The 11,688-nt window shown below is 40.5% G+C and overlaps 1 pseudogene; it reads left to right on the plus strand.

Annotated features, from left to right (window-relative positions):
* Window positions 1-8,477: 8,477 nt before the first annotated feature.
* Window positions 8,478-9,243, plus strand: LOC103249363 (annotated as a pseudogene).
* The last annotated feature ends 2,445 nt before the right edge of the window (window positions 9,244-11,688 follow it).

Consider the following 11,688-nt stretch of genomic DNA (forward strand, 5'->3'; position numbering starts at 1 on the left):
ACACAGCCCTATTTCTTTGGTGGTGTGTTTTGGGGGGCCGCAGTCGGAGAAGGAGCTGGGAAAGAAGGAATCCAAGATGGGTGCTGGGGAATGGGGGAGGGGCAGAAGAAAGACTGTTTTAGACTCATACAGAAGTTAAAAGCAGAGGAAGTACAGGGTCTCAGCTTTGACAAGTAGTCCTGACCCTTGGTTCATAGCCCTACAAAGAAAATCAACAGTGGAGTGTGAGCTAAAACGTGGAGTGGGGTGAGGGAGCATGGCAGTAGGCTGATGAGGGGTGTAGGGGCAGAAAAAGAAGAGAACATGAAGACCCTCTAATCTTGAAGTCGAATGAATAGAAGAGAGGGATGCAGAATCATTGCATCAATTTTCCATACTTGTTAATGGAGGTTTACCTTGTCAAAGACATAACATTTCAAACAAAAGGAACTAGAATTGGCAAGTGAGAAAAGTATTGGTACTTGTTAGCAATCTACTAGACTAAATACAAGTAAAAGTAAGCTATTAAATTAACAGACACTGGTGCTGAGGAAAAACTGGTACAATATGAGTTGTTAAAACCCTTTAGAGAAATCCACTGGGGCAATATACAAAAGCATCAACACAGTACCTGAAACTTACAAGTAAGTTTGGCTTTCTCTGTTACAAACAAAAAGCAGAAGAGCACACACGAAAATGAAAGAAAGCTTTTTGTTAGGGAGAGAAGATTGTAGTTTTTTTTTGGGGGGGGGAGTTTTGTTGTTGTTGCAAAAATTGACTTTTGTTTTTTCTTTTCCTTTTTTTTTTTTTTTGGTGGCGATGAGATCTTGCTATGTTGCCCAGGCTGATCTCGAACTCCTGGGCTCAAGCAGTCCTCCCACCTCGGCCTCCCAAAGTGCTGAGGTTATAGGCATGAACCACCATACCTGGCAACTTTCTTTTCATTAGCAAAAGCCCATCTTTGGAGTAATCCACTTCAGATGTATCCAGTTTGCTCAATCTCTTGTCACTCTGCCTTTCCTTCTCAAAACTCTTTTCTCCATCCAGGCACTTTTTTGCCTCTAATTCTGGGACTTCTCAGTGTTGCTGGAGAAAACTATGCCCGGAATGATTTTTAGGAAACAGTAATATGAGCCTTGCTGGGCCCTCTCTGCTGCTTGCTCTCCTGTTCAAGAATCCGGTCATGAGCAACCCACTGTTGGGTCCCCTCACTGTCTTCTAATAAACTGACTTGCTAAAAAAAAAAAAAAAAAAAAAAAAAAAAAAGAATCCAGTCACCTTTACTACTGAGCCTTGCCAAGGCTTGTCTACTCGTTTCAAACCCCATCCCTGTTTTGTAGCTCTCACTATGTAAGCAACTTTGAGACTGTTTGCTGTGCTCAATATCCCCTTCACTCTACCTCTATATTTCTTTCCTCCGTTTTTTTTTTTTTTTGAGTTGGAGTCTCACTCTGTCGCCCAGGCTGGAGTGCAGTGGCACGCTTACGACCTCTGTAGCCTTGACCTGCTGGGCTCAGGCATTTCTGCCTCAGCCTTCCAAGTAACTGGAACTAAAGACATGCACTACCCTATGCCCAGCTAATTTTTTTTTAATTTATTGTAGAGGTGAGGTCTCACCATGTTGCCCAGGCTGGTCTTGAGCCTGCAGGCTCAGGCAATCCTCTCACCTTGGCCTCCCAAAGTGCTGGGATTACAGCCTTGAGTCACCGCGCCTGCCTATACCTCTATATTTCTAATGTCTATGCCATTTTGCTGTGTAGCTTGCATCACCCACCATGAGGTTTCATAACCTTTACTTCAATGTTCCAGCACCTTTGTCCTTAAAATTGTCTTACATTCCTTAAAAATTTGCTGAGGCCAGCCGTGGTGGTTCAAACCTGTAATCCCAGCACTTTGGGAGGCTGAGGCAAGAGGATTGCCTGGGCCCACAGGTTCAAGACCAGCCTGGGAAACATGGTAAGACTTTGTCTCTACAATAAATAAAATTAGCTGGGTGTGATAGTGCATGCCTATAGTTCTGGCTACTTGGAAGGTTGAGGCAGAAGGATCACCAGAGCCCAGCAGATAGATTCTGGGGTGACTGTAAGCATGCCACTGTACTCCAGCCAGGGTGATGGAGTGAGACTCCAACTCAAAAAAAAATCAAATTTAAAGAGTTTAAGCTATTTCAGCAAATTGCAGATTTTTTTATTTTTTGGGGAGTTGGAGTCTCACTCCATCACCCAGGCTGGAGTGCAGTGGCATGCTCATGGCAACTGCAGTCTCAGCCTGCTGGGCTCAGGCAATCTTTTTGCCTCAGCCTTCCAAGTAGCCAGAACTACAGGCATGCACCACCATGCCTGGCTAATTTTTTTATTTATTGTAGAGACGAGGTCTCACCATGTTACCCAAGCTGGTCTCGAACCCATGTGCTCAGGCAATCCTCTCACCTCAGCCTTCCAAAGTGCTGGGATTACAGGTTTGAGCCACTGCATCTGGCTAAATTTGAAATTTATCATATGAATGAAATAAAGGAGATAGATTATTTTCAACTTGTTGACATAGGCATAGAGTATAAAACACTTAAAATTTGACTCCTCTATTATAGATTTTATTCAGTCATGACTGGGAAACAAGAAACTTAAAAATAGCTTTATATGAGTCATCACTTGCATTTACATTGTTTTTCGGCCTTTGTTTTGAAAGGTGAAAATGAAAATCTTCCCTTGCCCCAGAATGTAGGCCCATTATTTTCTAGTTAAGCCAGAGAGAACTCAAACTTTGTTGACTCAAAAACCATTCATATTTAACCATTGACAAATCATTTAATAAGACAGTCTCACATTGATTTCCTCTCATTCAGGGCATCTTGGCTTTTAAAGAATGGTTTCAGTATCCACTCCTTTGCCATGATGAGATATTCCTGAAAGGAATAAAAGATGCATGAGTGCTTTTGCTTATGCTGTGATGTTTTTTCCAGGGGAAAACATTCTTTTAAGAAAAGTAAAACTAGTGGAATTTTTTTTGGAAGCAATTTATCTATATGGGAAGTGTCCCAACAAAAGTAGATAACTTGCCTTCTGTTACACTACCCAGGTTCCTGCATAGATTGTGTGTTCAGTTTAGTGTTTAAGAACATCTAAACATGTACACTGATGAAAGATAAATTCTGATCGCAAGGACATGAACCTATTTCTTAAAACTACCTGCTTTAATGAAGTGGGATTGACACAACTGCACATATTTAAAGTGTACATGCTTATATTTATACATCTGTTAAATCAACATCACAACCAAGATAGCAAAATTTATCCTGCTTCTTTTTTTTTCTGAGTTGGAATCTCACTCTGTTGCCCAGACTGGAGTGCAGTGGCATACTCCCAGCCACCATAGCCTCGACCTGCTGGGCCCTGGCCATCCTTCCACCTCAGCCTTCCTAGTAGCTGGGACTACAGGCACGCGCTACCACGTCCAGCTAGTTTTTGATTTATTGTAGAGTCGAGGTCTTGCCAAGTTGCCCGGGTTGGTCTCAAACCCACAGGCTCAGGCAATCCGCTTGCCTCTGCCTCCCAAAGTGCTAGGATTACAGGCTGAGCCACCAAACCCAGCCCCTTCTGCCTCTATGGTTCCTCCCTGTTGGCTCTTCCCACAATTTCCTCAAGACCCCTGCTCCTGTCCTCAAGCAGCCATAGATAATTTGCTTTCTGGTACTGTAGATCAATTTGTATTTTCTAGAACTTAATGTAGATGGAATCATTCCGTAGTTATTCTTTTTTCATCTGGCTTCTTTCACTCAGCCTAATGAATGGGATTAGTGGAACAACTGGAAATTCATCCATGTTGTTATGTGTATTGATAGTTTATTCCTTTTTATAACTGAGTAACATTTTATCATATGTATATATCAACATTTACTTCAACATTCACCTGATGAACATTGATGAACATTCAGTTATTTTTAGCTTTTGGGTGTTACAAATAAAGTTACTATAAACGTTTAGATACAGACATGTGTTTTCATTTTTCTTGAGTAAAGACTGAAATGGCTGGGTCATATAGTAGGTGCTTGTTTAACTTCTCAAGAAACTGCCAAACAGTATTCCAAAGTGGTTGTACAATTTTACATTCCCATGAGCAGTGTATGAGAATTGCAGTTCCTCCACGTCCTTGGCAACACTTCGTGTGATCAATCTTGTTAATATTAGCTTTTCCAATAGTTGGATAGTGGTATCTCATTATGGTTTTAATTTGTACTTACCTAATGACTAATGGTATTGAATGTCTTTTCATGTGCTTATGTATCTTCTTCCATTAAATGCTCAAAGAATTTGTTCCCCTTCCCACTCTCTGCCCCCCTTTTTACTAATTGGGCTTTGAGAATTCTTTATTTTGGATACAAGTTTTTTATCAGATATATGAGCTGAAGACATTTCTTCTTATCCTGTGGCTTGTCTTCTCTTTCTCTTAATGTTTTTTCAAGAAAGGAAGTTTTAAATTTTGATGAAGTGCAGTTTATCAAATTTTTCTTTTATGGATTGTGTTTTTGGTATCTAAGAAATCTTTGCCTAACCCAAGATCACAACTATTTTCTTCTACATTCTCTCCTAGAAGACTTATAGTTTTAGGTTTCACATTTAGGTCTATGAAATATATATATATATATTTACCTTCATGAGCTTTTCTTTTTAAAAATTTTTTATTTTAAATATGTGGGATACAATTCAGGGTTAGGTACACACATGTTCATCATGCGGGTACCCTTGTTGATGAGGTGTGCTCCTCCCTCCCCTGGCAGTTTCCCACTACTGCCAATGCCTTTTTATGATCTATCTGGAGCTGATTTTTGTTTATGGTGTGAAGTATAAATGGAAATTCATTTTTATATGAATTTACAATGATCAACACCATTTGTTGAAGACTGTCTTTTCTCCTAACTTACCTTTGCACCTTCATTGAAACTCACTTGTCCATGTATGTGTGGCTCTATTGCTAGATTTGTTACTCTGTTCTATTGATCTATCTGTCTATCTTTACACCAATACTACTCTCTCTTGACTGTAGCTTTATGGTAAGTCTTAAAATCTGGAAGTGATTGTCCTCCAATGTTGTTCTTCTTTATCAAAGTTATTTTGACTATTCTAGGTCCTTTATATTTCTGTATGAGTTTTATAATCAGTTAGTTAATTTCTACAAACATGCTGGGATTTTTATTTTAATTATATTGACTATATGGATCAACTTGGGGGAAATTGACATCTTAACAATATGTCTGACCAATATCTGCCCCCACGTATGAGCCATATCTCCACTCATTTAGGCCTTCTTTAATTTTTTTCAGCAATATTTTATAGTTATTAGTATATAGGTCCTTCACATCTTTTGTTAGATTTATCCCTAAATACTTCCTATTTTTCTTTATTGGAAATTGTATTGTTTTTAAAATTTTATATTTCTGATTGCTCATTGCTAGTACAGAAAAATAAAATTGACTTCTTTATATCAACCTTATAAGTGTGACTGTGTACACACATTAACTACCTTTAGTTCTAGTAACTTTTTTTTTAAAGATTACATTGGATGGATTTTCTACACAGTATCCTGTTCTCTGCCAATAAAAACAGTTTCACTTACTGCTTTCCAATCTATATGCCTTTTCCTCTTTTTCTTTTTTTCAGAGATAAGAACTTGCTCTGTCTCCTGGCTAAAGTGGAGTGGCACAATCTTAGCTCACTGTAGCCTCAAGTGCCTGGGCTCATGGGATCCTCCCGCCTCAGCATCCCAGGTAGCTGGGACTGCAGGTGGTGTGCCACCGCCCCAGCTAATTTTTTTTATTTTTTGTGGAGATAGGGTCTTGTTCTGTTGCCCAGGCTAGTCTCAAACTCCTGGCCTCAAGAGATTCTCTCATCTCGGCCTCCCAAAGTGCTCAGAGGGATCGCAACCTAGATCCCTCACACTCCTGTAGGAGTGAGCCACCATATCCCGCCCTACATGCCTTTTATTTATATTTCTTGTGTTATTGCAGTGGCGAGGACATTTAGTACAATGTTGAATAGAAGCGGCCAGAATAGACACATTTGTCTTGTTTCTTATCTTAGGGAGAAAGTATTCCGTGTTTTCATCAAGTGTGGTGTTAGCTGTAAGTTTTACATGGATGCCTTCTATTAATTGAGAAGATTTCCATCTAGTCCTAATTTGCTGAGAGCTTTTATCAGGAATGGATGTTGGATTTTATCAAACACCTTTTCTGAATTTACTGAAATGATCATACATTTTCTTTTTGATAATGTGTATCCATGTAATGAATTACATTAGCTGGTTTTTATTATATATATATGAAACCAAACCTGTATTCTTAGTTTTTAAATGGAAAGAAACTGTGCAGTTTGGGGGTGATAAAGATAGTATTTCCTTCTCCTCTCAGAAATCACCTAAGCAAATGTGAAAATGAGAAACAGAAACGCAAAGAGCAGAAACTCCAAACAAATTTGGTGAACAGGCTGAAAAAATGCAGTGGAAATTGATGTAAATTGGTATAACCTCTTTGGATATTACTGGACAGCATTTACTAAAGTTGAACCTTTACTTATTGTATGACCCAATACGTCGACTCCAAGAGAACTGAGTGCATCTGTTCACCGAAAGACTTGAACAAAAATATTTATAGATGTTTTATTCATGATCATCTAAACCTGGAAACAATTCATATGTTCAATAGGAGAATGGATAAATTGTTATCCTTCCTTATGATGGGATACTACACCATAATGAAAAAAAGAACAAATTGACTGTATGTAGTGAGTGACTCATGCCTGTAATCCCAGCAGTTTGGGAGGCTGAGGCAGGAGGATCGCTTGAACCCAGGAATTTGATGCTGTAGTGAGCTCTGATTGTTTCACTCCATTCAAGACCTTATCTCTAAAAAAAGAGAACTATGAATAGATGCAACAACATGGATAAAACTAAAGCTTACAGATGCAAACTTGAAAGAAGCCAGACACAAGCATGTATTTTGCATGATTTTGTTAGGTATAATTTCAAGAATAGGATAACCTATGGTGATAGATATCAGAATAGTGGTTACCTATTGAATGAGAAGGAGTGTAATGGAACTTCCTGGCATGATGGAAACGTTCTATATCTTGACCTGGATGGTAGTTACATGGATACACACACAAAAAAATTCACTGAGCTCTACGCTAAAAGATATGTACATTTTACTTGTATGCAAAATGTGCATGTGAATTCTATGTCAATTCGAAGGAAATTGGGATGGTTCTCTTCGCAGGAATGCAAGAGTGATTTAATATTGAAACATAAAAAATGGTTTAATAAAAGAAGCAAAAATGTAATTCACTAAATATACAGAATCACAAAGAATTCTCATAATAGGTGCAGAAAAAGCAATTTTATCATTCAGCACCTATTCATGATCAACACTGATAGTAAACTAGGTATGGAAAGGAATTTAGCCGGACAAAAATTCACTACCAAAATTCGACAGTAGTCTACAACAGTATTCCCCAACCTTTTGGCATCAAGGGACTGGTTTTGCGGAAGACAATTTTTCTATGGATGCGGGGGGAAGGGATGGGAGGAAGGGGATGGACAACTGTTTTCAGGATGATTCAAGTGCATTCGATTTATTGTGCACTTTATTTCTATTATTATTATTGTATAGCAATATGTAACGAAATAATTATACAACTCACCATAATGCAGAATCACTGGGAGCTCTGAGCTTGTTTTTCTGCAACTATATGGTCTCATCTGGAGGTGATGGGAGACAACTCTCGCATCACTGCCTCAGCTCCACCTTGGATCATCAGGCATTAGATTCTCGTAAGGAGTGCGCAACCTAGATCCCTCACATGCACAGTTCACAACAGGATTCAAACTCCTATGAGAATCTAATGCTGCCACTGATCTGACAGGAGGCAGAGTTCAGACGGTAATGTGAGCAATGGAGAGTGGCTGTAAACACAGATGAAACTTCCCTCTCCCACCTGCCACTCACCTCCTGCAGTGCGGCCTGGTTGTGGCCCCAGGGGTTGGGGACCCCTGGCCTACAAAATTCCTTATGGTAGAACCATAGAAACAAGAGATTCCTTTTAAATCAGTATCAAGTTCAGCCATGGACTTGCCCGTAATCACAACACTTTGGAAGGCCAAGGTGAGAGGATTGCTGGAGTCTAGGAGTTTGAGACCAGCCCGGGCAACATAGTGACACCTCGTCTCTGTACAAAAATCAAAACATTAGCCAAGCATGATTTTGTGCACATGTAGTCCCAGCTACTTGGGGGCTAAGGTGGAAGGGTTGCCTGAACTCAAAAGATTGAGGCTGCGGCGAGCCATGATTGTGCCACTGCCCTCCAACCTGGGTGATAGAGGGGGACCCTGACTCAAAAAAAGAAATCGGCCCCAGTCACTGAGCTGCCGCCGATTACTCAGGAGCCTCCCCCTTGAGCCCTCTGCTTCCGGACACTTTGTTCCTGCTGCCCCGCCCTCTCCTGCTGCGCCTTCAGCAGGCCACTTCCACCGAGGAAAGGAATCATATCATATGTTTACTATTCAGAACCTCCACTCTTTTGACCCCTTTGTTGATGCAAGTAAGGGTGATGACCTGCTTCCTGCTGGCACTGAGGATTATATCCATATAAGAATTCAACAGAGAAATGGCAGGAAGACCCTTACTACTGTCCAAGGGATTGCCGATGATTACAGTAAAAAGAAACTGGTGAAGGTGTTTAAGAAGAAATTTGCCTGCAATGGTACTGTAATTGAGCATCCAGAATATGGAGAAGTAATTCAGCTACAGGGTGACCAGCACAAGAACATGTGCCAGTTCCTTGTAGAGATCGGACTGGCTAAGGACCGTCAGCTGAAGGTTCATGGGTTTTAGTACTTGTGGCTCACTGAAGCTCAAGTGAAGATTTCCTTACAATGAGTAGAATTTCCCCTCTGTCACAAGTTTAAAAAGCTGACAGCTTGTATAATGTAACCATTTGGGGTCTACTTTTGGACTAGTGTAACTCCTTCATGCAGTAAACTGAAAAGAGCCATGCTGTCTAGTCTGGAAGTTCCTCATTTAAACAGAAGTCATGCAGTAGGTCCTGGCAGGGTGAAGCTTGAAACAAAGCAATAACATGATGTTTCAACCAAGCTCAGAGCCCTAAGATCACAGACAGCTATGTTGGGCCAGAAGCTCCTCAGCTTTCCCTCTGCAGAGTTTCCTGCCCTGAAAGAATGCCATTACCGAATAAGCCTTGGCTAACCTGAGGGGATGGGATGAGGCCGTGCCCCTAGAGGGAACCTTTGGCAGTGAAAGAAAGATGCCTGTTCTCTCCATCCCAACGAGGCAGGCAGAGCTCAGAGTGGCCCCCTTCCCTCCAGCAGAGTGATAGCACATCTGCCTTGCCACAAAGGTATTGCTGACCAGATATACCAAGCTGAGAGATGTCCAAACACTAGTATGTGAGGTCAGCCTTTTCTCAGTTAAACTTTTGACAAGATAACAAACCTGAAACTGATGTGGGTCATGTAACTAGCTGTGGAACTTGCAACTTACAACAGCTACCCAACGCCATGTGAAGTAACAAACTGGTTTTTGGATTTTTTCCCTTCAGTTTTAATGTTATATGTAATGTATTTAAATGAAAGTTGTTTTCAGAGGAAAAAAAGAAAGAAATCAGTATCAAGTCAAAGGTACCTGTGAACAGCAATTCTGTATGCCATTGTCTGGAAATCCCAGCTTGTACTGTAAGGTGAGGAACACACAAGAAGAGACCCTATCCTGATAACATCTTACAGATTGATATGGTCCCTTTTGGTTTACAGACCATAATGTTCATATGTGGTCCAAATATTTTGGAAGTATACAATATCATATTAATTTAAAAATTGATATTTTGGGAGTGTGCACGTGAAGATACAGGCTAGAAAATATGGTAGAGATAACATGTTAAATCAGTTTCTTTTATTTTTTAAAAAGAGATTGTAAATTTTTTTTTGAGTCGGGGTCACATTCTGTCACCCAGCCTGGGGTGCAGTGGCATGATCAAGTCTGACCTTAGCCTTGAACTCCTGGGCTCAGGTGATCCTTCCATCTCAGCCTCCCAAGTAGCTGGGACTACAGGCATACACCACTAGGACCACCTAATTTTTTTATTTTTTTTTTTAATGGAGATGAGGTATTTCCCAGGCTGGTCTCAAACTCCTAGGCTCAAGCAATCCTCCTGCCTTGGTCTCCCAAAGTGGTGAGATTACAGATGTGAGCCACTAAATCCAGTCTGTAAGATTTTTAATGTCATATACCTTGACATCACAGTAATGAGAAGATAACAGTCATGCCAACTGCATCAACTGCTGAATTTGTTTGTGTGTGTGTTTTGAGTTGAAGTCTCACTCTGTCAGCTGGAGTGCAGTGGCATGATTATGGCCACCACAGCTTCGATCTGCTGGGCTCAGGTGATTCTTCCAAGTAGCTAGAACTACTTCCAAGTAACTGGAACCACAGGTGTGCACCACCATGCCTGGCTAATTTTTTTTTTTTTTTTTTTTTTTGGTTTTTAATTGTAGAGATGAAATTTAGCCAGGTTGCCCAGGCTAGTCTCGAACCTCTGGGCTCAGGCAATCCCAGCACTTTGGTCTGCAATGGTACTGTAATTGAGCATCCAGAATATGGAGTGAGTGGCCATTGTGAGTGGCCTATTTTTGCTACCAATTCTGATGGTTGCCACCACACCCAGCTACTTTTTAAATTTATGGTAGAAATGAGGTCTTGCCAAGTTGCCCAACCTGATCTCGAACCTCTGGGCTTAGGCAATCCTCTCACCTCCACCTCTCAAAGTGCTGGGATTACAGGTGTGAGCCACCACAACCAGCATCAACTGCTGAATTTGGAAAGAAATAGAGAACATGTTCTGTGTGCTTCAGGTCGCCTGTTTAGGAGCAGTCAAAGCCTGTATTCTCAGACATTCTCATACCTATGCATGAAATACAGGGGATTTCACCATGAATTGATTTAGGACAAACTTAAAATACTCTAACGTTCAGAAACATAGCAATCATCTGCTGATTGTATTCCTTAATATTGTGATGCTCTCATGGGTCGCAAACCTTTGTAATCATCATTTTGTCCCTTTCTGGTTTTTTCTATCCTGATTCTATCCTATCTTCCATTTTAAAGAAATATAGCCACTTGAAGATGGCAAGCAGACAACACTTACTTGTAACTTTCAATAACCAAATCAAAATTTGTCATTTTTTTGTACTATATGTTTTATTGAAAAAATTACAATTTGCAACTTTCAGAGGAATAAGCAAAAATGCTAAGTTGAGAGAGTTTTTTTTTTCCATTTTTATTTTAGATTCAGGGGGTATGCATGTATGTTTGTTACATGGACATATCATGCAGTGGTGGGGATTGAGTCTCAGATGGTCCATTCTCCAAATAGTGGACATTGTATCCAATAGGTAATTTCTGAACCCTAGCCTCCCTCCCCACCTCCCCATTCTTTTATTTTTAAGATGAAAAATAAAGCTGGGTGCAGTGGCTCAAGCCTGTAATCGCAGCACTTTGGGAGGCAGAGGTGAGAGGATTGCCTGAGCTCAGGGGTCTGAGACCAGCCTGAACAATATGACAAGACCTTGTCTCTACAATAAATTTTTAAAAAATCAGCCGGGCTCAGTGGCTCAACCTGTAATCCTGCGCCTTGGGAGGCTGAGGTGAGT

This window comes from Carlito syrichta, unplaced genomic scaffold, assembly GCF_000164805.1.
Source record: "Carlito syrichta isolate Samal-C Ts95f unplaced genomic scaffold, Tarsius_syrichta-2.0.1 Scaffold120447, whole genome shotgun sequence".
NCBI lineage: Eukaryota > Metazoa > Chordata > Mammalia > Primates > Tarsiidae > Carlito > Carlito syrichta.